Source organism: Camelus ferus, chromosome 34, assembly GCF_009834535.1.
Source record: "Camelus ferus isolate YT-003-E chromosome 34, BCGSAC_Cfer_1.0, whole genome shotgun sequence".
NCBI lineage: Eukaryota > Metazoa > Chordata > Mammalia > Artiodactyla > Camelidae > Camelus > Camelus ferus.
In genome coordinates, this window is record NC_045729.1 from 2,252,764 (window position 1) to 2,279,015 (window position 26,252).

Genomic DNA, 26,252 nt, shown 5'->3' on the forward strand with positions numbered 1-26,252 from the left:
TCCATCATTTGCAGCTTAGTAGATGTTTTGCCTTTTTGTCTGTTTGGTTTTCCTTTGACAAGTCTGCCTCTCACAGCACATATAGAACTTATAATTTGGAAGGGATCCTGTGGGTCATCTAGGTTAACCCCTTCCTCCCATCACCTTTCTCCACTTTACTCTTAAACACACACATGTACATTCCTTCCGCATTTCTGGTCATAACCGTAGATGCTGAAGAAAGTTCATGTGTATCAGAAGCTTCTCGATCTCCGTAAAGCTCTGTAATGGTTTCTGTCCAACTGGGCAAAGACTTATTTATGTTTGTAATTCACTAAAACCTTCTTCCTCTCTGTCAATTACTTACTTCACACCGTGAGGGGGGCGTCAGCACTAACCCCTGTGCTTTTCCCATCTTGCTCCTTCTAGAGAAGTGATTTTTTTGAAAAAGACTTTGACTTGTTTTCCTTTGAATATCTGAAAACATATAAGCAGAAGATATCCCACATTGCCAAATAAAGCTGGTTCATTCTTATTCATAGTAAAAAAAAAAAAAAAAAAAAAACTGTTCCTAGATGTGTTCATTCATGCTTGTAGCAAACAAAAATTTTTAGAGCTGCTGTGCCGCACCCCACTTAACCCAGGAAAGTAAATTTGTGTTCTTGTGAGATAGAGAGTTGTTCTGTTTTTAATTGAGGTATAATTCACACACAATAAAATGCACTGAGCGTATTTTTTTATGCGATTAGAAGTTTTTTAACTCATGGCCTAGTTTGTGAGTAGTTTAAGACTAGTGATTAAAAACAACAGAAAACAAAACCAGAAGGGCAAGGCAGAAGATCCAGTTCAGAACTCAAGTCCCAAGGTAAAATAGTACGGGAACCCTCTGAACTTCCCTCTGCTTTCAGCTCCCTGGTCGTCACTGCATGTGGTAGCGTCCCTTGCAGAGGAAGTTGGCCTTTGAAAAGGCCAAATTGTAAAATTTGTATGTTGTGAAATTGTAAGAGCTGATTGTAATCCTAATTAGCTTCACCACTGGTAATATTAAGTGCAAGGATTTTCTTGGACTCAAAGTCCTGTGATGTTTTAAATAAACCTGGCCCTCTGATCTACTCCACTGAGAATTCCCCATTTCTTTTTCTGTGGTCAATGGCAAATTTTCTACTGTGTTACAGAAAATTCTTTTTTTTTTTTTTTTTGCTTTCTGAAATTTATGAACATTTTATACAGTTTTTTTCTGCCCAGATAACATTTTTTCCATTTTTTAAAAAAATTGAAATAGCCCGTTTACAATATTGTGTCAATTTCTGGTGTAGAGCACAATGTTCCAGTCATACATATACATACATATATTTGTTTTCATTATGTTCTTTTTCATTGTAATTTTTATATAATTTTTAAAGGTTACATTCCACTTACAGTTATTACAAAATACTATATTCCCCATGTTGTACAATCATTCCTGTAGCCCACCTTACACCCAATAGTTACACTCACTCCCATACCCAGATATTGCCCCTCCCTCTTCCTTCCTCCCACTAGTTTGTTCTCTATATATATATCGGTGAGTCTGCTTCTTTTTTTGTTATACTCATTAATGAGAAGTTTTTAGATTCCACATATAAGTGATATCATATAACATTTGCCTTTCTCTGTCTGACTTATTGGACTTAGCATAATGCCCTCCAAGTCCATCCATGTTGCTGCAAATGGCAAAATTTCATTCTTTTTTATGACTGAGTAGTATTCCATTGTATATATACCTCACCTCTTCTTTATCCATTCATCTGTTCATGGACACTTATGTTGCTTCCATGTCTTGGCAATTGTAGATAATGCTGCTATGCACATTGGGGGGCAGGTATCTTTTTGAATTAGTGTTTTGGGGTTTGTTTTTTGTTTTTTTTTTTTGTATATATACTGAGGAGTGGAATTGCTGGGTCATATGATAGTTTGACAAACCTCCATACTGTTTTCCACAGTGACTGCACCAATTTACATTCCCACCAGCGGTGGGAAGGATTCCCTTTTCTCCACATCCTCGCCAACGTTTATTATTTGCATTCTTTTTGATGACAGCCATTTTGACAGGTTTGAGGTGATATCTCATTGTGGTTTTGATTTGAATTTCCCTGACAATTAGCAATGTTGACTATCTTTTCATGTGCCCATTGACCATCTGCACTTCCTCTTTGAAAAAATGTCTACTCCATGCTGCCCATTTTTTAATTAGGTTGTTTGTGTGTTCAATGTTGAGTTGTATGAGCTGTTTATATATGTTAGATATTAATCTCTTATTGGTCATATCATTTGCAAATATTTTCTCCCATTCAGTAGGTTGTTTTCGTTTGTTGTTTTTTGTTTGTTTTTTTTGTTTGTTTTGGTTTGGTTTGGTTTTTTTGGTCAGTGGTTTCCTTTGCTGTGCAAAAGCTTTACATTTAATTAGGTCCCATTTGTTTATTTTCTCTTTTCTTTCTTTTACTTTGGGAGAAAGACTCAAAAAACATTGCTGTGATTTATGTCAGAGGGCTCTGCCCATGTTTTCCTCTAGGAGTTTTAGAGTTTCTGGCCTTATATCTAGGTCTTTAGTCCATTTTGAGTTCATTTTTGTATATGGTGCTTGAGAATGTTCTGATTTCATTCTTTTACACGTAGCTGTCCAGTTTTCCCAGCACCACTTATTGAAGAGACTGTCTTTTCTCCACTGCACACAGTGGCTCCTGAGCTTTGTCATTGTCAGACCTGTGAGTCTTCACATTTGCTGGCTTGACATTTGTTATTAAAATTATTTGCGAGGGACCCAAAGGTCTAGGATATAAAACAATTTTGAATGAAGATAATAATACTTACGTCCATCACATTACTATGAGAATGAAGTGAGCATTTTTTTTTTTTTTTTTGTACCTGGCATAAATCTGGATTGTCAGTTTCAAGATTTCCACATGGGAGGTGTGTATCTAGTGAATGCCTATCTGACAGCCCAGCCCCCCATCTTAGGTACCTGGAATTTCAACATATTTCTCAGGAATGTCAGAAAAGAACTGTGCAATCAGATGATGTATCTGGGTTTCAGCTGATTAAAAACACTTAGCATTCTCTACTTAAAAATTCTTTTAATGATAAAAACAATAAATGTCTCTGAAATATTGCTAACTCCAAGCAAGAAAATTATTATGGTCATTAAAGAACAAAGAGTAACAAAGAGTAATGAATGTAATCAGAGAATTTCAGACAGCAGACATTGTATCCTGATGAAAAAAATCTCCTGCAAATATCAAATCTGTCAGATCATCTGAGACACTCTTGTGTGCTCAAGGCCTGAGAACTTGCCGCCTCGACTTCATGTCCCTTCTACTGTGGTGTATGTGGGTTATCAGAGATTACCTTTGTAAGGAAGTCTCATACAGCCACACGAGTACCTGCAAATCCCAGTGATACATGTGCAGACCTAATTGTGAATTTCTCCTAACACATCATATTTTTATCAAGTACCTATTTTGTATGTGCCTAGTGCTGAGATGACAGATTTAAATGCATTGTGCATATCCCTCAAGTGTAATGGGAAAAACAGCCACATAAACAGATACCAAACAATGAGTTAAGGGCAACAGTAGACGATGGTAGAGGATGCTGAATGTATCCAGGAATGGGACACCTAACCTGGACGGTGGAGAGGGTGGTGTGTGTAGAGAGTAGTCAAGAAAGATTTCTTAAAGAAGAGACTCCAGGTCTTCAAGGATGACCAGGAGATCTAAAATGCCCAGGACTCATTTACTCCAAAGCTCTGTTTTTTTTTTCAAAGTAGAATTCTTGCTTTTATTACTAGATTTTCTATTCTGTCTTTTGTAATCTCAGCATTGCCTAAAATAGAAGAAAAGAGGAATATCTTGTAATAACTTTTAATGGAAAAGAATATGAAAATGAATATATGTATGTATATGCATGACTGGGACATTATGCTGTACACCAGAAATGGACACATTGTAACTCATGAACTGTCTTGCAACAGCTTAAGAACACAAACACACTGATAGAAAACACAGGTGCATTTAGATCTGTATCTCCCCAATTTCTCTGGATTGTAACTGAAAGCACAGAGGAGAGAAACAGTATCTTTATTCTAGGAGGAGAGGAAGCTTCAAAGGGGGATGCTGGGGCCCCGGAATTGAAGACTTAGCTGCGTCCTGGTTTGCCTCACACCTGTTGGGCAGGCCTTTTCTGGATGGCTGTGTCTATGAATTTTCAGAATCCGTGGCCTTTGATGTGAAAGCAGCAGGGAGTCTACGCAGAGAGGCAGCCCTGCCAGTTGTCAGCTTGGCAAGTGTCTTAATCCGGGGCTGCAATGGGGAGCTGGCCTGTTATCAGCTTCCCCGAAGTTTTCTAAATTAGATGCAGACAGCAAGGGCTTCGGGCTGCCAAACAGATCTTTCGGATTGAAATATAACTGCTGTACATAGAGCTCAGAGAAACACCCACACGCCCCAAACCCATCAGGATCCTGTTTAGAGTTAGAGCGTTCACATTAGAAATGATCATCATAATCAACAGTCTGCTGGGGAGGCCGTCTACGCTGGGCGGGCAGGAGGCCCCACGCTGCCGGCCACAGAAGTGTCTGGAGAGAATGTGTTGTGTGGGTGTCTGTGCAGATCTGTGTGTGTCCATCTCTGTCTTTGTGGAGGTGTATGTGAGGGGTGTGTGTGCGTCTGTGTATTTGTGTGTCTTCAGGTACATGTGTGGGTGGGTGTGTCTGTCTCGTTTGTGGGTGTGGGTGGAGGATTATGTGAGTATCTCTGTGTGTCTCTGTGCACACGTATGGACAGATGTATGTGTCTACGAGGCTGCCTGACTGCTTGTGTGTGTGTGTGTGTGTACCCTGTGCTCTGGAAGCCAAACTTCCAGGTTACACGTGAGCCCCAGGCTGGATCTCCTCTGAGCAATTTACAGCACTGAGCCAGGCCTCTGCTGTTCTGTTAGCTGCTCAGCCAGATGCGTGGCTGCACCAATGTCATCCAAGCCACGTTCTTCCTGTTTTTTTCAGTTGAGGTACAGTCAGTTACAATGTGTCAATTTCTGGTGCACAGCACAGTGCCCCAGTCATGCACATACATACATATATTCATTTTCATATTCTTTTTCATTAAAGGTTATTACAAGATATTGAACATAGTTCCCTATGCTGTACAGCAGAAACTTGATTTAAATCTATTTTTATATACAGTGGCTAACATTTATAAATCTCAGACTGCCATATTTATCCCTTCGCCGCTTTCTGGACTGACATTCGATCACCTCAGAGACTCTAACAAGAGCGTAGAGAAAAGATATTTACCTCCTTGCAACTCACAAAGACCCACCCAAGTCAGAAGATGAAATTCAAAATCAGCAATGTCTGCTGCAGGGAATCTGTTAATGACCCACCAACAGTTTTCACAGGTTTGCTAGGAGGTAGGATAGGTCTGTAACTACCACATTTTTTTTTTTTTTTTACTTATACTATATGACAGATTAAACTATAGAAAGTCTAAAGCCACGTTACTAAATCAGAGGCAGAAATACTGTGAGTCATCGATGACTGTGCTATCAGCTGTCTTAATTCTCATGTCTTCTGTTTCTTGTGTAATTAGGAATATGGACCTTTCCAGCGGTCTCTTTTCATAGAAACAAAGCAGTGTTTATTTTGGAAAATGCCACAAACGCCTCCTTTACAGTCCTTTGCATTGTGTTTGAATTTCATCTGAATTTATTTGGCTGAAATAAGCTATAATTTTAAGACAATTTTGTCCAATAAACTATAAAAAAGTTTAGCCAATTTTTGATCCCCAGTTTCAAAACTGGGCTCCTTTCCCAGTCTGTCTTGTCTTTAGGAGCTCAGACTTATCTCAGTGACATATTTTTGCCTAAGTTCCTCTACTTGGCAGATGCATGTGCAATTTAAAGAAATACCATCTTAAATATTTTAAACCCAACTTGGCTGATTGGGGAGGAAGGAGGGAAGACAGTGCTATGAACAGTAGAATCTGAAGTTAAAGAAGCATTGGTGAATATTATTGTTTTCAAAATTAACCCCATGGAGTGTGGGTATTTTGTCAAGGTCTTGAATAGAATATTCTAAAAGTAAAGAAAAGCACCAACCTGCTGGAAGGTATGGAGCGCGGTGCCCCCATAGCTCACAGCTTATGCTGTGGAATCTCCGCCTTCCTCACCCCGCAATATGGCCCCGTGATCGGGTTAACAGGACTCAGATCATGTGGACTTTCAGAGCCGGAGAATCTTGGCAATCACTCAGCCCCACTGAGCCCTATCAGGCACTAAAATAGAAAGAGACACGAGTCGATTCCCAGCCTGCCGACTCCTGATGCGGGCGTTTCCCTCCCGCACTCGTGGGACTCTTCCATAGCTTCCAGTGGCTCCTGGGTGAGGGCTGACTGCCGAGCAGGGCATGTGACACCCTCATTTTCAGTCTCCTGCCCCCGTCTAGTCTGATTTCCTGCCAGTCCCCCGGGTCACTGTATACTAGAGAAATACAGAATGGCTCGTAAACACACAGTGGCAATTCCATCTTCCTGTCTTTGTACTTTTGGGACCTTCTGCCTAGAATGCTTCTTGTTCTGATAGAATTTGAAAAGTGCCAAGAAAACTCTCCAGGTCATTCTCCTATCCGGGCACCCGAAACACTACCATTAATTCCCAACTTCCCTACAAAGCAGAGACAGACTCACAGACATAGTAAACAAACTTATGGTTACAGGGGGAAGAGGGTGGGAAGGGATAAACTGGGAGTTCGAGATTTGCAAATATTAAGGACTACATATAAAATAGATGAAAACAAGTTTCTTCTGTATGGCACAGGGGACGATATTCAATATCTTGTAGTAACCTATAATGAAGAACAATATGAAAATGAATATTTGTATGTATATATGAGACTGAAACATTACGCTGTACACCAGAAATTGACACACTGTAACTGACTATACTTCAGTAAACATTTTTAAAATTAATTCCCTTTATATTCAGCTTTGTTTCTCTTTGTGTTCCCCCACAATAATTCATCTTGTTTCTGAGAAGACAACAATTTAAAAGTCATTGGTATCTGTGTGATGGACTTTTCCAGATACTTTTTTTTTTTGCTTTAATATTTTTTTATTTATCCATTTTTATTGAAGTATAGTTGATTTACAATCTTGTGTTAGTTTCAAGTGTACAGCAAAGTGATTCAATTATACATATACATATATATTCTTTTTCATATTCTTTTCCATTATAGGTTATTACAAGGTATTGAATATAGTTCCCTGTGTTATACAGTAGATCTTTGTTGTTTATATATTTTATATATAGTAATGTATATATGTTAATCCAAAACTCCTAATATATCCTTCCCCCTCCCCAACCCTCTAGAGAAAAACATAAGCAGAACATTCTTTGACATTAATCACAGCAATATTTTTCTCAATCCATCTCCTAGAGTAATAGAAATAAAAGCAAAAAGAAGCAAATGGGACCTTATTAAACTTAAAAGCTTTTCCAGCTGCTTTGTTGCTGGGGAGGACTAGGTACCTGGGGGACAATGCTCAAAGAGGCGGAAAGCAAAGATCAGGACCTGCCGAGGGCTGTCCTCTGATTAGGGTTTTGCTTGGCTCAGCCCAGTGACTAAACCATAAAAGTATCAGTTGTTTCTGGAGGGCAGTTGCGTCGGAGGTACAACATGTGAATGTTTTGATGTGCCAAGTTCTCACCTGTGGGTTTTCTCTGTTAAATTCAGCACACTGATCTAAAAAATGTTTACACTGGTCTAATCTATTCATTCCTTCAATGAGAATTTAAAAATGAGGGAGATGGTTAAAAGCCAATAGAATAGAAGTCAATGAAAATTCATTTGTGCTTTATGATTGTGCCCTTCAGAAACCGGGTGCTCTGGCTGTCCATTGGTGAGTAGCAGACCACAAAGGCAGTCGCTCACAGTGAATGACATTTGCTTTGCTCACGAATCTACGAGTTGGGCTGGGCTCAGTGGGGCTGGTTCATCTCTGTGCCACTTGGTGTCAGCCAGGAAGCTTGAAGGCTGGGGCTGAATTATCTGAAGTCTCCTTCACTCAGGTGTCAGCAGATGATGCTGGCTGTCAGCTGAGGGCTCAGCTGGAACTGTCACCCGTGTCACCTACAGGTGGCCCCTTCCTGTGGCCTCGCACATCGTGGCTGGGTTCTGAGGTGAGCGTCTGAGACAAGGAGTCAGGCATATCCCTTCATGACCTAGCCTGAGAAAGTATGAAGGATCATTTCTGCCACAATCCATTCATCCCAGCAGCCACAAAGCCCTGCTCAAGTTCAAGAAGGAACACGTGGAACCAGAAATACTGCTTTGGCCGTACTGAGAAATAACAACCTGCTACACTGGAGCATAAAGACATTTTAATTGACTTGTTATTTCCAGTTTTTCTATTCATTCCAGCCAGCAACCTCTTCTTCAGGGTGGGTTTTGTGGTGGCCAAGAAAGTTCTTTACATGCCGAAGTGATTACTGTATTTGGTTTCTTTTTTAATGAGCCCTGCCCTCCATCACCAACAACTATTTGTCCAGAGAGAAGAACTTGTGCAATAAAAATTAGATCCACGTGGATCTAAGGTTTTCATTACAACAGCTTTAAAAACAACCTCCCAAACTATTGCACAAGATTAAATTCAGGCCCATCCACTTTAGTTTTTAATTCTTTATGTACAATTGAAAGATTTTAGATTTACAGGAAGCTTGAAATAGTGATTTGAGTACATGTAGGTTCTTAGCAGCAACAATTTAGTTCAGCCTTTGACCAAACACCTACATTTCCTGGAATATAATTAAAGTAATTGTCTAGAAATGTGTTGATTTGCATAAAATCATTAATTAATTGTGTTTAATTGAGTAGCTTAGTTTTAATGAAACTTTTCCTCTTAAAAATTTAAAGATAAGAAAAATCTCGAGACTTTGACCTTGAGAAAAATAATATGAAGTTTAAATTTTTTAACAGTATTCAGATATTTGTGATTAGATGACATTCAGATAATGTGATTAGATAATTAGATAATAGTTTTTGGGTATTTGAACTGTTCTGAAGCTCGTCTTTTGTCTTATCCGACCTGCATTATTCTTTTTTTTTTTTTTGGCACAGAGGGGAGGTAATTAGGTTTATTTCTCTTTGGAGAAGGCACTGGGGATTGAACCCAGGACTTCATGCACGCTAAGCATGCACTCTACCACTTAAGCTATACCCTCCCCTTGACCTGTGTCATTCTAAAGTTGTGTTTCTTTTCAGATGCCTGAAAAATCCCTAAGACAGGAGAGAGTCTTGATTCTGCCAGTAATCAGCTGTATGACTATAAGCATGACAAAAAAAATTGTTTGTACCTCATTTGTAGAATGGAGGCATTTCACTAAACAATGTATAATTTTTTTTTACTTTATGAAAAAGATATAATAATGACATTTACTGGAAAGGGATGTAATAAAGCAAAATAGTATGAAGAAATAATATTTTTTCTTTTTTGATTAGAAATGATCAAAACCGTGCATTTTCCTTAGAAATGCATTTCAAAATCTTCTATTTCCCCAAAACCAAAAATTCAAGTTCTCTTGAGACACTTCAGGGTCTTATTTGGACTTGATTAAGAAAACAATCATCCTTTAGCTTTACATGACTTCATTATAATTTGAGAATCAGGCAGTTACTTAATAAATACTATTTGATAAAGGCAAAAATAGGGCAAAGTGCTTTGCATCTTGAATGGGTCTTATGAAGCTATAGTGAGGGACAGACTGTTATTACAGGCAGGCCAAAGGAGGCAGAGAGAGAGAGGGAGAGGGAGAGGGAGAGGGAGAGGGGGAGAGAGAGAGAGAGAGAGAGAGCGAGAGAGAGAGAGAGAGAGAGAGGGAGAGAGAGAGAGAGAGAGAGAGAGAGAGAGAGAGAGAGAGAGAGAGAGAGAGAGACCTCTGTGGTAGACCAGCTGTCAATGCCGAGGTCTTCTTTGGGGGTTTAGATTTCTGTGATAGATTAAATATGGACTTCACTAAATATTCATGATCATTCCAAACAGCTTTTAATTTGACCGATGTTTTTAGACCACCTACTCTAAAGTGAGGGCTTAGTATTAGAATATGAGCAACAACAACAAAAAAAGTAAATATTCCATGTGTGTCCTCAAGGATTATCTAGTGTCCATCAGTGTCCAGGCTTAACCAGAACATCCTATAAGCTGCAATATCCCTTAAAATGTTATCATATTAATTCTCTTTCATAGTAATTGAAACGTTCTTTTGATTTTAACCAAAAAAATAGCAAAGTCCTACTGAGTCCTTGTAAGATGTCAGATACGCTATGCATTTTATATTCACTGCCTGATGCAAATCTCATTTTAAGTCACCCTTTTCAGGGTGGCTTCGACAGAGATTTGAATTCCAGCTTAAACCCTAGATGTGATGACCTCAAGCCTCACTGTACTGAAGTGTTTTGAGAGTTAAGTGAGATAATCATGTAAAATATGTAACAGTATTTGGAATAGTAAATGTTTACTAGATGTTAACTGTTTATGGTGACTGTTGTCCCATTAGCTCTGTCGGACAGGTAACAGACGAGCGAAGAGTGTCACTCTGAATAAGAGAGTAATTTGCCCAGTCACCCAGGTCTCAAGCAGCAGAGTTGGAATGTTTAATACCAGATTTCTTACCATCTAAAGTCTATTTCTGTCTACTAGTTAAAAAGGATAAAATATTTAGTAAAATATTTCAGTTATTCTAATTCTGTTAAATGATCAAAACTCAGTACTTCCAAGAATTCTGCCATCAAATCTCAAGTGGCCTGGTCTTGTGCAACAAGTATTGGCAAGTGAACAAACTCAATTTTCTCATCGAGAGTTTCTGGAACCAGGAAAGTAGTTCGTGATGGGGGAAAAAAAGGCAGAAAAAAAAAAAAAAAAGAGCAGGGATTTGAAAAGGCAAGAGTCTTTGTGGTTTGAATTATTCTTTCCAAAACTTTTGATCGCATATTCTTTTCCTAAGAGTAACATATATTTATGATCCTTTTAAAAATGTTTTATAAAACCACAGTGGAATGGATCAAATGTCTAAATTTTTTTTACGATTAATGGAAACAGAAGTAACTGATGAGAGCTCTCAGAATAATGTCATAGAATGTGATCAGATATTCACTCACATGCCAGACAGAGGGTGATTTATTCATGTTAGGGCCAAAAAGCAAATTCCTAAACCACTTTAGGAAACCATGAATGAGAAGAGTGTAGAAAAATAGACTGGAATGAGAAAAGCTGAATTCCTATCTTGGGACAGAACTGATCAAGAATAACCCAGATTATGGGAGTAGAAATTGGATAATGTCGATAGGGAAAGAGAGGAAAATCAAAAATAGCTCTAAACTTACCAAGAGATGCTGTTGGACTGCTCGGTCCCCGAGCTCATGCATGCATGAGACTTGGAAAAATTTAGAAACAGTGGCCTGTATTCTTTTTTGGTTTCGATAAGATCTTCAAATCATGGCAATCAATTGAAAAAGCAAATTTTTATCAAATAAGAATCTCCACTAAAACGATGCCACAGAATTTACCTCTTGGAATACAGAACCAGGGGTGTTGCTATCGAAGTGACACTAATTTGATTTCTGATGTGCGAGATCCCTTCTGGCGAGACAGCTGTGGATATGAACGCATCTGATTCTCAGCGTTGCAGGGATTCTGGAAGAGAAATAAGGTTAATTGAGATTAAATGTAGTTGTTGATATTTAACGTGATCAGACATTTAACAAGTGCAGTGAAAAGAACATTGAACCAGAAATCGTTACGCTCCAATACGCCATTGATTGGCTAGTCACCTTGGGTACATCAGTCATTCTCTTATCTGTAAAACTAGAGCCTTGGGCCTACTCGGTGATCCCCAAATACTGTTTGGCCTGTGAGTATGAGACCAAATTAGACCAAAAAAAGAAGGATGGGGGCGAATGATTACTAGGCTTGTCATCATTTCATAACGTTTTCAAATGTCAAATCACTGTGTGGTACACCTGAAACTAACATAATATGGTATGTCATAATATGGTATATTTCAATTTTAAATAAAGAAGAAAAAGACAACACAGTGAGTTTTTTTAAAAAATAAAGCTGATTTATGTCATTTAAAAACTGAGCTGGTTTATTCTCTATTACTGTTGTTAAAACGTCCTTTCTCTTATTAAATAATCATAAGAGCAGATGTCCCTTAGGGCAAAGCAAGTTCTCCCTTCTTGTCCCTCCTTTTTTCTATATTCTAGTCACTTGGAAGATCTGAAAATGTGGGAACCACCGTTCTGCTTAATTTCTAGGGTCCCTACCATCTCCAGTTCAGTGTGTGTGTGTGTGTGTGTGTGATTCAAAATAATGTTGTAGAGAATGTGTGTGTGTGTGTAGGGGGGAGGGCATCCCCTTAAACTTTTATATATTTCTTTTATTTATTTATTTATTTTTGCTTACGTCTCTGCCTATGGTTGGTGAGAGTGATCAGGATGGACCATAAAGGGAAAGGCCTGGATCTGGAATCTGAAGCATCCCCTGGGGGAGGCAGGAAAAGAAGGACGTGCCTCTGCCGTGAGGACCTGCTCTGTAAGGGCCTGGCAGCGGCGCCAGGATGTGGTCGGGAGGCACTGGTGCCAGGCCTCCTCCGTGAGGTACCTCGTTACAGCCGGGCGAGGGTGGAAGTCTAGCTCCCCTGTTGGCATTCCCTGGTGTGGGTGACGATGGGGGGACAGTTTCTGTCTGGGGTTTCTGGCTGGAGTGGAACAATTGTCTCATAGTCTCCTGTCTTGCCAGGCTGGTCCCTTGGCCAGAAAGAGCTTGTTCTGTTGGGCGGTTTGCGTCTGCACCTGTTGGCATTTCCTAGTTGCGGTCTCCCCCCTTCCTAAATCTGGGATCAAAGCCAGAGCCAGGGAACTTTCCACAGTGCCACCCTTGGGTCCTGAAGTCCCTAGATGGTCTGCCTTCTTCTTCCCACCTTCCGGAATCTTGTTTGTTTTATTTACAAAGCCCAGGGATTTTAGTTTCACTTAGCAGGCAAAATAGGGAAAAGTATGTATATCCCATTTTTCCCAGAAGTGGAAGTCAATTGCTTACATTTGATAAGAAATTATTAAAATACCCGTCTTTCTCCTAGAAGATGTTTACGTGTTTGCACATCTCTCCCGGAGGACAGACTGAGAGCTCCCACTCGGCGCCCTCTCAGTGCAGGGGGGCTTCCGGCCGGGGGAGCCGGCCCGGGATCGGGGAGGCCACCGCCTGGCCTCTATCGTTTCATACACACCTTCTCCTCGGCTCTCCCGCTCTGTTGCCAGCTGCCATAGTGACTCAGCCAGACTTCCCCAGACTCAGCTGGAACCAATAAGATTATAGCAAGGCAAGGAAAGTAGATATTAAATATTTATTTAGAGTACATTGCTAAGCTTGTGAATAATGCATGAAAGAATGTTACAGGGGGAAAAACGGTCTACAGGGGCTTTTTTTTTTTTTTTTGTAATATGTCATTTAAAAAACTTTTTATTAGAAAATAATCTCCAATTTACCAAAAAGTTGCAAAAATAAGAACAAAGGAAGCCCATATCCCCATATCCAGATTCGCCTCTTGCTAATAATGCTTAACTATTCTATTTTCTTTGTTATTTACATGCTCTGTCTTTCTACACACACACACACACACACACACACACACACACACACACACGGTAATTTAACATGCCACCTGCACTCCAATTTTGTCAACTGATCCAGTAATGTCCTTTATAGCATTTCCCCCTCTGCTACAGGACCCAGTATAGCATCAAGTATTGTGCATGCATGTGGAGTCTTTTTAGTGTCCTTCAATCTAGACAAGTTGCTGTGATTTTTTTTTTTTTAAACGATAAGATGGTAAAACTGTATCTGTCTCAGATCGTTAATGTTATTTACAGGCACTCGCAGCAGATTGTGAACTTATTAACGTGCCAAAAGGTAGGATTTCAGTACTCTGTGGTAGAAAAAAGGATCTTTTTAGCAGCATGTAATTAATTTGAAAAGTGAAACCACAGCAAGACCGTAAAAAATGATAAAATGCTTGACCCCAAATTAGAAAGTGGTTTATGTAAGTTAGAATGGAAAGTATTGTTCTTTTATCACTCAGAAGATTCTGGGGGTGATTAATAAAAGGGCATCTGTGCAATTTACACAGAAATTAAATGCTCACAAAGTTCTAAAATGACAGGTTTTAGAGTTTAGCTAAAAGATTTGTTTTATTCTAACTTGAACAGACAAATATTGGTAATTTGCCTGTCCTGATAAATCCCCTTTGGATACGCACCATAAGGTACAAATGAGAGAAACACTGTGTCTTTGTTTATTTTAAGTGCTGAATTCTCAATGGCCTGTCAATAAAATCATGTTCAAAATTGGAGGTACCATTAGCCTGCGAACAGCTGGTCACCTTTATGTTCCAGGGACAAGCTGCATTCTTTGAGACTGTGGTGGTCTTTCTCAATGTGCTTCGAAAATGCATCTTAAATGTGTATTCTGACTACGGAGCAAAACCAAACATTTGCAACCAGAGTTTATCTTTCAGTTCTCGCATGTCAGTGGCTTGCTGGCTCCTCTGTGCTCTGGATAGCAATCTCTGGCCAGAGCCCAGAGTTTTCCTCACAATCAGGACCAGCTGAACTCTGATTTCGTCTCCCAAGAGGCCAGAAAAGCACATTGTTTCTTATTCACTTGGATTTGCATTTTCAAGAGGAAGTCTTGCCCTGCTCCTGGAAGTGGAGAGAGAGTCCTTCTCTGGATACCTTGGACTGAAGAGGTTTGGATTAAGCCAGACACTGAAAGATCTTTCCTGTTGGAGAAGCACCTTAATCGTGGTAATACTTGTATTAGGATTTTAAGCAATGTGACACCTGTCAAGATATTTTCAAACTTGAGTAGTGATTATTTTAGATGAATTATAGCTTCTTTAAACCATACCTCGTGGCAGTGGTTTTGCAAAAGTGATCTCAGTTTTATTTCATACAGACGTCTCCCAGTCACTGAACGGTGCGAGGAACAGGCTCTGGAGGAAGGACGGCCCCGACTGCATCCTATCACGAGTGGGCAAGCTACAGAACCCTCCAAGTCTCCGTTTCTTCATTTGCAAGTGAATAAGCCTGAGCCTTATGCCCCACCTCGCCCCCCAGGTTGCTATGAAGAAATATTTCTCAAATAGAACTTAAGTGCTTAGCTTGGTTAATACTTTTTAAAATATGCAAACATAGGGCATATGACGTCTATTTGTACTATCACCCTGGACCCCCCAGATGTGGGGAGTGAGAACGTGTTCAGGCGGTGATGGACCCAACGTAAGAACTCAAGAAGCACAAGCCACCATCAACGTCATTGTCATCATCATGGTGTCTTCTGCTGTGCGTGGCATGGAGTCATTTCTCTGAAACGGGTGGGAAACCAGCTCCTTCCTGCACCGCTTACATCAGATGCCAGCTCGATTAATTACAAGAGGCAGTCAATGACTGTTGGGACTTTACGGATGGAGCCTTTAGGAGGGCAGCGGGGAAGCAGCTTAACAGTGGCTGGAAGGAGCAGACCATCCAAAACGGCTCAGTCACCATCGTCCCCTAGGCCCCCACTCAGCACAGTCTCATGGACTCCAAGGGCCTGGTTCCCTCAGACTCTCCATTAACCAAGGTCATTCAGGCACACTGACATCAGTACTTCAAGTTCCTCTTAGCCTCCGCTTAATTTTTCTTTCATCTTTTAAATGTTGGCTATCCTTTCAGTGGAGTGTTGGTATCCAGGAATTACCTGATTTTATAGCTGTGGATAACTTCTGGGAGTCTGCATTGATTAGACTATTTTACAACATTGCATGGACCCATGACTCCTTTATTTTGCAGCTCAACATTTTACTGGAGTTCTTACCCAGTGCAATAAGGCAAGAAAAAGAAATGACATGCATATGTATTAGAAAGGCAGAAATGGTGACTGTCTATGCACAAAACCCTAAGAAATGTATGCACAAAGTTACTAGAACTAAAAAGTAAGTTTAGCAAGGTAATGGGACACAAGGTCAGTGTGCAAAAATCAATGTTACTGTAACAAATATTTGGAAATTAAGGAAGTTGGAAGTTAATTAAATATTTGCAATTGAAAATAACCTTTACAACAGCACCAAAAATAATTAGGATAAATTTAATAAACTATATGCAAAACTTGTCCCCTAAAATCTATAAAACATTGCTGAGAAAAATTAAAATAAACCTAATGAAATGGAACAGTGTAACATATTCATTGAAGAAGAATCAATTTTATTAAGATATCATAAATTCCCAAATTGACTTATGAATTTAATGCAATCACAATAAAAATCTTAGCAGGTTTTGCTGAAGACATTTACAAGGTGAATATAAAACCTATGTAGAAATGCAAAGAATCTAGAGCAGACAAAATCATTTTGAAAAACAGGAATGAAATTGGAAGAATTATACTACCTCGTTTAAAGACTTCAAATGAAGTCCCGTTAATCAGTACAGTGTGATATTGCTTTAATCACGGACAAATAGATTAATGAAACAGAACAAAGAGTCTGGAGAGAGATCCAAATATATAAGGTCAATTGATTTCTGATAAAGTTCCAGAGTATCCTAATGATGGAAAAGTTCAGCTTTTTGGTAAAGGGCACTGGTAAATTGGATACCCATATGCAAACAATGGACCTGAATCCTTAACTTCACACCATACATAAAAATTAATCAGAGAAGAGGTATCGATGACCAGTAAGCCCATGAGTAATTTTCAACATCACTAGTTGTCAGGGGAATTCAAATTAAAACCCTAAAGATATAGCACTGTACACCGACCAGAATGGCTAAAATTTGGGGGAAGAATTCTAACAAATGCATTCTGATGAGAATGTAAATGGTTTGCATCCCTTTAGAAAACACTTTGGCAGCTTTTAATCTAGTCAAACATATATTTACCCAGTATTTTCACCCAGCAATCCTGCTCTTAAGTATTTGTTTACCCAAGAGAATGAAAACATACCTTCGGACAGAAATTTTTTACACAAATGTTCAAAGTAGCTTTAAATATAATGGCCCCAAACTGGGAACAACCTAAATGTCCATCAACTGGTGAATAAACAAATCATCATCTAACTGTGTAATGGACTACTACTTAATAATGAAAGTAACATTGTACTGCTACATGCAACGATATGGATGAATCCCAAAACCAAGATGTTAAGTGAAAGAAGACAGACACAAAAGATCGTATACTGTCTGATTCCATGTATATGAAACTCTAGAAAAGACAAAGCTACAGTGATAGAAAGCAGATCAATTGTTGCCTGTTGCCACGGATGCGCAAAGGAGGTTGGAGGCAAAAAAGGCACAAAGGAATTACAAGGCTGATGGAAATGTTTTATGTCTCAACTGTGTTGTGATTCCATGAGTGTATAAAGAATTATCCTTTTTTGCCATATTCCACACAGGGCATTCTTCATCACTAGCTTGATATTCAGCCTGGCAAATAATTTAAAACAGCATCCATCAAAAAATTCCTCAAAGATTATAAGAAATACAAATTACAGAGGGAAAATCAAATCAAAGTTTTGTTTTATTCAAGAATGGAAGATATGCTTAAGATCTCTTGAATGTTCATATTCCTCCGCTGAGGGACCATTTACCAAAATTCACAGTGATTAACTCTGGGTCATGAAATTATTCCTGACTTTTATTTTCTTTTTAAGATTTTCTTATTTGCCAAATGTTCTATAATGAATGCCATTACTTTGGCTATTAGAAAATGTCATTTTAAACTAAAAGAACACAGATTATTAGGTGATGGTGACCTTAACAACTAATATTTAGTCTAAAAGGAAGAAAAAGTTCTAAGTTTATCTGAAAACTACAGGATGGAAAGAAATGTTTCAGTAATTTCTTTTTATTCTAAAGGCTTATTTTTCTGTTAGGTTCAAACAAAAAAATAAGGCAGTCCTTAAAGCAAACCTCAGAATAAGCATGTACAATGAACAAAAATCACTGGCAATGAATTTTACAGGATTATTGTAGTTGGTTAGTTATTTTCAGCTTCTCTCTGATAAAATTATAAAAATAAATCATGTTTTATCAACTGTGCTTCTGGAAGAAACGTGTCTCTGGAGAAATGAAAACAAAATAAAGCTACAAATATACTGCACAGTTATTTTTGAAATATTTTATCTTCTCATACCAGGCTGAAAACACATTCTGCTTCACAAACATTTAGCATTTTGGTGTGAAGCCCCCTGCTGCAAATATTCAAATGATGTTGGTCATTTTGAAATAAATTGTCTTTTTTTTTTTAATGTGCACTGGAGAGAAAGCAGAAAATGCTTTCTTTTTTAGTGTGAGGCAACTTTTTTTTCCTCTTTCTTTCTTTTTTCTTTCTTTCCCTTTCTTTCTTTCTTCCTTCCTTCCTTCCTTCCTATAGATGGTGCATTAAAGCTTGTCATTATGGATTTCTGGACATCAGAGTAGCACCAGGGAACCAACCATCAGCTTCCAGAGTTTTGTTCAATTTTGTGACAGTTACATATTATCGTGTAGCAAACTCCCTCCCAAAATCAGTGCCGTAAAATAACAACAATCATTTATTTGCTCAAAATTCTGCAAAGAATCTGGGCTCAGCTGGGCAGCTTGTCTCTGCTCCACGCGGCATCAGCTGGGCAAATGCATGTGTCTGTGGTCAGCTGGTGCTGTGGCCGGGTCTGGGCATCCAAGATGGACTTAGGCGTACGTTTGGCATCTCCTATGTGATGGCTGGAGCAAATGGCTGCTGGTTTGGTCTCTCTTTCTTCAAACTGGTCTTTTATCTTCCAGAGTCTCTCTCTTTGCATGGCTTGCAGGTCATGAGGAGGCTGGCTTGGGATGTGTGGCGCCCCGTGACAGCCAGGGAGCAAAAGGTTTGAGGCCCCTGAAGGCCACAGCCCAGTTGGGCAGCGTTGCTTTTGCCATATTCTGTCAGCCCAAGAAATTAATGTTAATATTGAAAGGTAGTATCCATCTGGAGCCACTCTACAGCAGTAAATACCAGTTATCCTGAGGGGTGTTTCCATCATTTCATTACAATGGATGCTCATGTGTCCCAGGGGTCTGGGTACCAGCCACGTGCGGGATTCCAGCCCAACAAAAGGGCTGTGACCTTCGGTTAAACTTGAAAACCATTTTCTTCTGCCAAAGTACTGGTATCAGGATAGAAATGTATAAATCAAATAAGATTTCTTTCCTCCCTGCTGTTTTGGACAAACAAGGTACGTTGCCACGTCCTGAAGGAAACTCAAATGTACTTACACAGTCATAGGACTTTTGGAAATGACTGGGCAATTTGAGTAGAAACAACCATCTGAAAAATGTGCTCAAAGAGTTTGAAGTCCTTGAGTTTCTATTGGCAAATTAAAGGAAGGATTGTGCTTCTGCCCAAATGGAGCCCTCACTCAAGTTTTTATTTGTTAACACAGGAGAAAGGAAAGGATTCAAAGAGTTTTGATTAAAATCCATTCAACACATAAGGGAAACACTTGGCCTGGTGTCCACTAACATATTACTATGTCATCCCTCCTGCACGGAAAGTCCACTGATAAATGAACGTTGAGTACACAAAGTAACGTATAAATGAATATTGAAGAAACACTACTCTTTGTAATATAATGAAATCCACCAAAAGACCCTAATCTTAATGATAAATTACCCTACTGTTCAATGATATCTTGTGATATAATTTAATAAGATTAATTTTTATTACAATTCCAACTGAAAAGTATAGTCAATAAAATTAAAAATAAAAAAATATAACTTATTGAAGATTACAAAACACACTCCTTTACATTGCTAATTAAAAAGAACATTTAAAATAGCTCCCTCATAGCTACAGGTGGCCTTCGATACCAGCTGCCATGTATTTCTGGAAGAATTAAAATACTGATGCCATTTGGTACCTGGGTTTAACAAGCAGAGAGTTTCCTCCACTGAAGCGATGTTCCTATTTGGGTCCTTTATTATAAAGCCTGCACCGTATCCTTTTGATATCACAATTAGAAACTTGAAGTTATTTGTCTCTTTTTGGTAATACAATTACATTCTCACTATATGTACTGTGTTAATTAAGTCTGGCAAAGTATCAAATGGATGTTCGTTAAATAGAAGAAATTAGATTTTATTTAATTTTTAAAATGTACCAGAGTTTTCATTCATAGTGATCATACTTACAAACTAAATTTCAAAGTATCAAAGCTCGATTTTTTTTTTCATTCAGAAAGGGTTCTGTTTTGGTTTTGGCTTCATAGTATGTTACACTTCAGAAATAGCTTAATTCACATTCTGCTCTGTGAGTCAATATGGCAGGTTGGGCAGGATATTCTTAAGCCTGGTAAAATGCAGTTAGTAGAGGACCTCCCTCACATAGGTCATTGTGAGAATTAAATGAGCTAATTCATGGGTAGCTCTTGGAAGAGCCGCAGGCACTAGTAAACTTTGTGCAAGCGTTAGTTATTACCATTTCCAGAATCCAACCATGTGTCTGCCCCCTGCTGCTCCCCACCCCTCTCCCCTGGAGCCCCCGTGACCCCCAGCCTGGATCACTGCAAAGCTTCCACCGGTCTTCCTGCCTCCACTTCTGTCTCTGCTCCATCATTTCTCACCTGGGCAGCCTTGGGGGTTTGTGTATGGTCCCTACTACACCAAGGGGTTAAAGTCACTCCTCTGCTCAGGGCCCGGCACCAGCCCCACCTCGTCCAGAGTGAAAGCCGACGCCCTCACAAGGTCCGCAGGTGCACACAGTCCAGCCCGTCCCTCTGTCCCCATTGTCCACTGCTCGCTCCTGCTCCCTCAGCTCAGCTTCATCCGGCTCCACAGACACCGCCCAGCATCTGGGATTTGCACTTGCTGTTCCCACTGCCCAGAGTGCTTTTCCCCTTGTATCCACACGGCTCACCTCCCCACTTCCTTCAGGTCCTCTGTCACCTTCTCCATGAGGCCCTCCCTGACCACCCTATTTGAAATCACAACACCCCGTCCTTGGCACTTCCTCTCCCTCCTCCCTGACTTGTTTTCATCCCTGGCCCTCATCACCCTCTGATGGATTTACTCTTTGTTCTGTTAATTGTCTTTCTAGGAGAGCGGACACCTTTGTTTACACCTCAGCACACAGGACAGCATCAGACACACATCAGTGTTTGGGGAACAGTGTGTGTTGCATGTGCACACACATCACTCGTACTGTTTTGATTTTGTAACATGTGAATTGTCTGAAATAAAAAGTATGTAACTGGGTGTCAGGGAATCAAAGTCTTTGTAGGAGATCTTCGGATCCCTCCATGGCAAATCCATAAAGACACCCGCCTTCATTTCTCTCTGTCCCTCCCGCCTCCTGTGCTGGGATTCCAAGGTCTGGGTTCTCAGGGACCTCACATAACAGTTACACTCCTTTCTTTAAAATCTAATGGCTCCTTCCCACTAGTATTTAAATGCTCTCAAGTTTCTCCCATCTTTAAATGAACAAATACGCACACCTCCCTGTACCCGTTTCTCCCCTCCAGCTACTCCTCCACACCCCCCACCACTTCTTTTCCCTGTGGCATCCACCTTTCCGTGGCAGTCCACCTTGATAACCTGGTTTTCTTGTTTTTCTCCCACCGTGGGGGCTTCTTAAGGGCAAGGACTACATTCTTTTTCCTGCTGTGTCCTCTGCGCTTAGCAGAGGGCCGGCCATTCGTGGGTGCTTATTAATTGTTTGTTGGAAGAAAGACTGAGTGAGTGTGAGTGCATAAGGGCCACGGGGCCCTTAGGACAGAGGACAACTTGGTGATGTTCAGCAGAGTTTCCCAGTGAGAGGCCTGTTGGCATTTTGGGTGGAACAACCATTTATTTGGTGAGACTGTTCAAGTCAGTCCTCTGCTCAGAGCCGGGCTCCTGTCCTAAGCACTGCAGGATGGCTAGTAGCATGGGTTCCTGTCCACTCTGTTCTAGTCATGCCTCCAATCACTGGAAAACCAGAAATGCCTCCACTCATTTCTTTCATTTTCTTTTTCTTTTTTTTTTTTGGAGGTACTGGGGATTGCACCTAGGACCAGGTGCATGCTAAGCACACACTCTACCACGGAGCTACACCCTCCCCCTCCCCCATTTTAAGATGCTTTTTATGGAGACAGCCTGCCTTGGGCTGGGAATCTCTGAGCTAAGATTGTACACTGGGTGATAGAGTGGGAATTCTTGGAGAATCAAAAAGAATTAGGCCCCTCATTGAAACTATCAGATTGTATAGATGTCAGCTGCTCTACTAGAAATCAGAAGTCTGATGTTCAAAGGAAAAAAATGTAGGTCTTCACTAGAAATAGATGAGGGCATTAAACTGTCATAGAATCAGTTAATTATTAGCACATGTTGCCTTTATGACGCCTGGACTCAGAAGAAGGCGTCTGTGGCTGTGCTTTGTCTCTTCCCTGAGACTGTCCACCAACCGGAGAGCTAGCCATGCTATGCGGTGTTACAACAGGGATTCCACGAGCACCTCGGTCGTCACGGAGGCACCTCACGGAACGCTGGGTGTTATTGCAACCTGCGATATAGACGTTTAGATTGAGCAGGACTGGAATTCCACCTGATGCTGGCATTTCAGAGAAGCTTCAAGGAAAACCGCTCAGGTGTCTGCTAGATCATCTGCTCTGGATAATGAAAGATGCCAAACTTTGGAGCGAGCTCTTGACGTGCACTTTCTTACTGTCTTGAGATAGAGAGGCGGTCACATCCTTCACGTCCAAAAAGCACTCAGTGTAAGAGAAAGTTGTCTCAAGTGTCGCTGGGTTAGTGCTGGGGAAATAATGGATGGTAGCTTGACTGATAGCAAGTTGAAGGCTGTTGACAGCAGTGAAGAAAATGGTTTGGGGGAAAATGAATAGAGGCTGTGAGAAGAGCGGAGCTGGGAGCGTCAGGCTGACCCGGGCTCACCGGGGCCGTGGAGGACCCCCGGCCAGAGGTCCTGCCTTTGTCCAGGTGACAGAACCGAGGGTCCTCCCCCAGGGGTAAGTTCAGAATGTAACAACCACATGCAATGCACACACTGTAAATGTGTAATCAATCATTCTATTTGCTCACATAGCAGCCCAAAGAGATATCGTTGGCCCTACTTTTCAGGGAAAGATTCTATATCACAGTCATAAATCCCAAATCACGCAGCTATAAAGCGTATAGTCAGACAGGTCACTTAGGGCTTAAGAATCCAAACCCAATTTCCGTCTTACCATTTCACCAAAGCAGTCTCCCATCACCTGGTCTTAACTGAGGCTCATTGCCCTCACCCCAAGCCACAAAGAAAAGGTTGAATTACGGTCACCATCATTTACTTTGAAAGGCAGAGAAGTGTAATAACACAATTTAGAAAGCATTTCATTCAATAAAATCCCTACCCACTGGTACTTAAAGGCTCTCAGCCAATTCAGTTATTTATCAAGACTCGTCTCCTGGGGAAATAGATAGTGTGGTCGTACTGTAAGTTGTCCTGGAAGATAAACGGGGCAGGGTCCTTCTGGGTCATTCCCAGAAGTCATCTCTGCTTGTGTGAGGTCAGGCTTCTTAGCAGCCTCCTCATCTGAGAATATGTCACATCTTCCTAAATCAGCTGACAGTGTTTGCAGGTGTATCCATTGTGGACCGGAAGTGCAATTGCAGCTGACGGTGGCTATTTGAACGGCTCACGGGAATTCCAAACGGTGAAAGAAGCAAGCCAGCAGGATCAGCTGTGTTTATCAACGGCAATTTATCGGCATGTTAATTCAAATGTTATGGCAGGAATTAAGAGAGTAAGGTCACAGATCAAATGTTTCCCGGAGACAAGGAAAGATATAGGCACCTATCAAATGGCACATACTAACATGGGTGAGACAGAGCTGCGCTGGGCGTTTATTCAGTCCTGTAAAGGTCAGGTTTATGAATCTCCAGTCATCTTTTTCCTTCGATTTCTTTAAAAACAAAAGGAACAGAAAATACCTTACCTTACATACAGTTAATTCCAAAGAAATTAATGTGTAAGAATGGCAGTCAGACAAATGATAATGGTCCATAGACTCAGAAAGGGAATTGCAAAGTACTTATGCTACAGTAAGAAAATTACTAAAACAAGAAAAAAAAAATGGCTAGAATCTTTGAATTTTGAACAGAGGATAAAAAAATCTAAAGGAAATGACTGAAATAAAATGTAAAATTAAAATTTAATCATATAAATTTCACCGCTAAGTAATCTTTGTTCATTGTCTGCATCACAGTCCTATTTTATTGCTTTTCCAACTTTAGCTTGTGGACCTTTGGTTGAAGTTAAGAATAGTAGCGCTGAATGCATGTTATATTTGAATGTAAATTTTTATCTGGTACTTAGGAAACTAGGTTTTATACACTGTCTGAATGTCATCTATTTTAAGTGATTTTCCATAGTGTCATACTTTTCAGAAATGTAACGTTCATATAATAGGAAACAAACTTTTTACTTAAAAAAAAAAAAACCTCAGTAGGCCAATTTTCTGAAAATTGAGTTTATTTGACTTCTGTGTTTGAGAACATGTCTTTAAAAGCTGAATAGATTGGCCAACGAAACAAAATGAAGTAATTATCCCAACAGACGAGCTGGTAGATCTAATTCACAGCAACATGTTTACTGTTTCCTTAATGAGCTGTTATCCCTGAAAGTTTAACTGAATTGTCCTTTTTTTGAAAATTCACAGATTAACAGGAGACATCAGCCTTCTTGCATTTTCTTTTAAGAACATCAGTTCTTAATAATATAATTGAAGTAATAATTATTTATATATATTTTAATAATCCTTTTACTTAATTTCTTCAGCTGTGGTTTCCTCAGTGGTAAAGTAGGGACAGTTACATTTTACCTTACAGAATTGTGAAGATTATGTAATCTATTGGATGGAAAACAGTGCAAGTATGAAGCACCAGTCCTACTAATGTAGGTTATTTAAAATTGCTTTTTTGTTGTTCTTGTCTTGCGTTTCTTCCCTTGGACACAACCTCCCTCCCAGAGACTGAGCCACATGTCACAGATTCAACAGTAAGCGTGGAAGGGAGTGAACACGTCTTTGCCTCCCAGTTTTACTGGTTGTGTTTCAGGAAATGCTGTTTAAGAAATGAACGCTCCCTTTAATGATCAGTTTCTCTGTCTATTATACACTTAAGTTTTCTAATGTTTTAATTCAAAGGATTAAAATTCTCAGTGACTGATTATTTCCATGAGGACTAAATTCTTCCTTTCCCTTCAGCACAATAAACTATATTTCTGTGGTTATTTTTTTTAGAATAAAAATTAACGTTTCCCACCTCAGAACTATTTAAAACACCAAACATAGCACCGTATGATGAATTTTTAAAATTCAATTCACAGAAGAAAATGAAAAAAACACTAGCAAGAGTCCCCATAAACAAAACAAATGCTGAGTGAGACTGTAAGAAGGAAAACATGGCGACGCTTCACGCTGGTCTTCCAAAGAGCGGCTGAAAATCACCGGTTTGCTCCAGTTTGGTGAAGCTTTTGTCGAGTAATATCCGTGAGACTCTGTTTTTTTGAGATGTGAGAGAGAATAATTAGCAATAAGAATTTTTGTATGACCCACCCTTAGAAGTCAAAACCAAGATGAGCTTAAACTTATTCAAACAGACATCTCTTGAATTATTCATCTTTCCAAAAGAAAGTACCCCTACTTGACTCTTCTTGGAAACTTCAAGGCCTAATCCAGCTCTAATATGTATTTAAAAGCGAAAGACAGACGTGGGTTTTGTTTCTGCTTGAGTCTGTGGTAAATTAAAAAGAATCTATATATATGTATATGTTTTAAGGAAACATCATAGAAAATCAAAATAAAATGGGATACTTTTCTTGACCTGATGGTTGAGAATTCTTTAATGAAATTGAGCTTTGTTTCATAACTAATGCAATACTTGCACATGAATAGATGAATCCCAAAGGGATTTTTACTTAATCAGATACCTGGTAAGAGAAATCATTGCTTCCAGACATTTATAATTACCAGAAACTATATATATATATATCTGCACATTATCCATATGGAGAGCTATGCTTGGTAATAGAATCAGTCCATTGTTGCAAATACTAGCAATCCCATTCTTTGACAGTTTGAGGCTATTTATTGAAACAAAGTCTCTCCTTGGACGGCGGCCATCTTGAGGTCCTCTCCGTGTAAATTCATGAATCCACCGGTGC